This window comes from Dasypus novemcinctus, chromosome 5, assembly GCF_030445035.2.
Source record: "Dasypus novemcinctus isolate mDasNov1 chromosome 5, mDasNov1.1.hap2, whole genome shotgun sequence".
Classification (NCBI taxonomy): Eukaryota; Metazoa; Chordata; class Mammalia; order Cingulata; family Dasypodidae; genus Dasypus; species Dasypus novemcinctus.
The window spans coordinates 96,722,816-96,726,140 of NC_080677.1; the positions used below are offsets into that span (position 1 = coordinate 96,722,816).

The 3,325-nt window shown below is 34.0% G+C and overlaps 1 pseudogene; it reads right to left on the reverse strand.

Annotated features, from left to right (window-relative positions):
- Positions 1-1,290: 1,290 nt before the first annotated feature.
- On the reverse strand, positions 1,291-1,764 carry LOC101440433 (sorting nexin-3 pseudogene; annotated as a pseudogene).
- Positions 1,765-3,325: the final 1,561 nt, after the last annotated feature.

Genomic DNA, 3,325 nt, shown 5'->3' on the forward strand with positions numbered 1-3,325 from the left:
CATATTGAGTTATTAATATGACAAGTTCTATTTAAACAATAATTGTATTTTGTAAAAAATTACATGAAGATAGTTTTCAAAATCATTTTGGTAACCAAAGTATATGAGATATACAGAATGTATTTTCATTTAAAGAGAGTGAGAGTAAGAGTTTGAGAGTGAAATTTCTTGTGTCCTAAAATAAAATGAATGCTTGTTACAGAATGTGAAACAGGAAATTTAAGACAAAACCTGAATGGACATAGAAAATTGTAGAAGGTTTGCAGAGAAAGAACTTTATTTCTAATGTCAGAAATTGGATAAGATATGATGGATTTATCTCTAAAATTTTTAGAGACCTTGATATCAAACATTATACTGACACAAAACTAGAATTCGGTTTTCTTTCTATTAAAATGGCAAAGTTTTCTTGGATTATCAATCTGTTCATAACAAAAGGTTGTAAAGGTTTTCTGAATAGTCAATGTAAAAGTTGTAGAGTTATGTTTTATCAAAATAACTTGTACTTTGTTAACTTAATTCTGTCCTTTTTTGCATATCAGAGATGCATTTTATTTTATTTTATTTTTTGTATTTTTAATTTATTTTTAAAAGATTCATAGATCACGCAAAATGTTACATTACAAAATGTAGGAGGTTCCCGTAGATCCCACTCCCCACATCCCCCACTTTTCCTACATCAAAAACTTTCATTAGTGTGGTATATTTATATTCTGTATAAAATTTTATACAGAATATAAGTATGTCTTTCATTAATCTCCCATATGAAGGGTTTTACAAGCCTGCAGGAAGACACTTTCTGTATGTAAGTATGTAGTCTTTATGTGCAAAACTGGAAACCAGTGGTGTAGAGCTCCTACATGTAAATCAGGGCAAGTAGTATTACATATTAAAAGAGGAGAAGAGACATATTGCAGTTCATCAGATTGAAGAATCAAACATGGCATAAAAACTCTGCAAGTAAGACCAGGTCAGAAACTTTAGTTAGGACATTGCAAATTATATTGGAGTAACAGGTTTGTGATGCTATAAGATAATGGGCAACATATTAGAACATCAGGGAAGAGCTACTTATAGAAAGTCAGGAATGAGGGATTTTTGCTAAAGCAAAATTAACTTTTTGTCAACTGTCAAAACAAAACAAACTAAACATCATGAGTGTCAGCTTACTGAAGGCAGGCTATACCAGCTTCAGTTCAGCATGCTAAAATTTAGGTAGAAACTCTTCGCTGGTGCATGTAATACATTAAAAGTCATGGAAAGGTTTTTTTGCTCTCTTCTGGTCAATTTTTATTTTATTTTGAATGGAGTATAGATTTTATCTATTATTTCATGATGTAAAAACATGTGAAGACAATATTCCTTCTCTGCCAGAGGATGACCAGCAACCTTGTTTATAAACTGCTCCAGTTTTTGCTTTCTCTCCTCAATGACTTTGTCATCAAATGCTCCATCATCTCTACTAAAAGGAAGTCGAGGCAAAAAGGTTTTCCCAGCGAGTGGGTATGGCAACCTTGCTCTCTGTTTCTAATTCACTTCGTAGGCATTCAGAGTCATTGTATCTTCTATGATAGATTTCTTCAGCCTGAAAATAGGAATATTTGTCTTGACCCTGATTTCTGAGGTGGTGAAGCAGCCCCGGCCAACGCCTACCTGCAGCATTGCTCGCATCGCTCTCACGAGGATTGCAGGGCATTCATAAGCCTCATTCGGGTTCCCTGGCTTTGTGATTACCTGCTGCTTGTCCACTACAGTCTCAGCCATTTCACTGTTGCAGACACTGTCCTGGTGCTCTCTCCCTCCTTAATTTTTTTTTAAAGAAATACATCTTCTCACTTTTAAAAAATTAAATTATGGTAGCACATACAAACATCACATTTCCCATTGTAACCACTTTCAAGTACATAATGCAGTGGTGTTGATTACATTTACAAGGTTGTTCTACCACCACCACCAGAAAATGTCTTCTTTTGAACTATTATTAATATTTAACTTTCTGATGTTCCTACCTAGATTGTCTTGCTCAGGAGAAGGATATTTTCTTATTCTTCTGTGTTCTGCACATAAGATAAGAACTCATTTATATGGAGCTCTTAGGGAGCTCTTTGCAAAATTAATGAATTTCCCCAAACTCTACTCCAAATAAAATCAGTTCTCTTAGGGAGATTTCATAGTGCTCTGTTCTTAAGGCTTTTCTTTCCCCATAGGGAAAATCTCTAAACCACTGCTCTGTAGTTGGAAGCAGGGACAGTGATGGCAAGCTTCTTTCAGAGTGACACTTTATTAAAAGCAGGGTGCTGGTGAAGATGATAGTATCTGATCATCTTCCCTTGTCCCTTCTGACATGGAACCTTTCACTACTGAAAGAGCTGGAGTCAGGGCAATCGGGGTTCTATAGTTGTCTAGACATTTAACCAATTCTTTCTCTCCCTTTTTTTTTTAAATCTTGAGCCTGATCCTATCTTTTTCTTTGTGCTTCTATGTACCTAAATATTGTCTTCTTTTTGAAATCAGGTAAAGACCTTGTTGGTAAAAGAAGTCATACTTTTCTACCATAATCCATCTTCCAAACATGATTAGAACTTTTCCATTGCTGTTGCCTCTTTTTTTTTCCCCTTTTGGGTGTATATTTGTTAATCATTTGCAAATATTTTATTGTGGTTTCTGGAAGGAGAGAAATTATTAAATGAACTGGGCTTAGTGACAAAACACACAAAAACCGAATCTGTGTGAATTACTAAATTAGGAAGACCAAACAAAGCCTAGCACAAATGATTCCTTGGAATGTTTCCTTATATCTACAATTTAGAAATATTTATGTTAATTGGGTACATTCTAGATGAATTAATATATGCAAACAGAAAATTGTTATCATCACCCTCTTGTAGCTGAGAACTCAGCTGATGGTAGCTATAAGTCCATTGTTTGCATTCAAATATGACAGAGTGAGGATCTAGATAGCTCTTAAATCTGGCTATTTGGACAATACTCCTTACACAATTTTTATTTAAATTAGAAAGAACATAGAATAAAAACTGAGCAAGAAAAGCTACTCCACAAATATCATGCAGTATAACCACTTAAACTCAACATGTCATGGATATTAAAGATAATTCAAAAATTTCATAATAATTCAGATAAGCAGGCTGTAAATCCCAGTGATGGTTTTGTTAGATCTTGATCTTATTCTTCTCTACCACAGAAAGGAAAAAAAATTCAGAGAACCTATGGTCAAAATTTTAAGACACAGATGTTCAGAAATGATCCAGTGTCATTAAAGATCTTAGGAGCAATAAGAAACATTTTTGATATGATGATCTTTCTT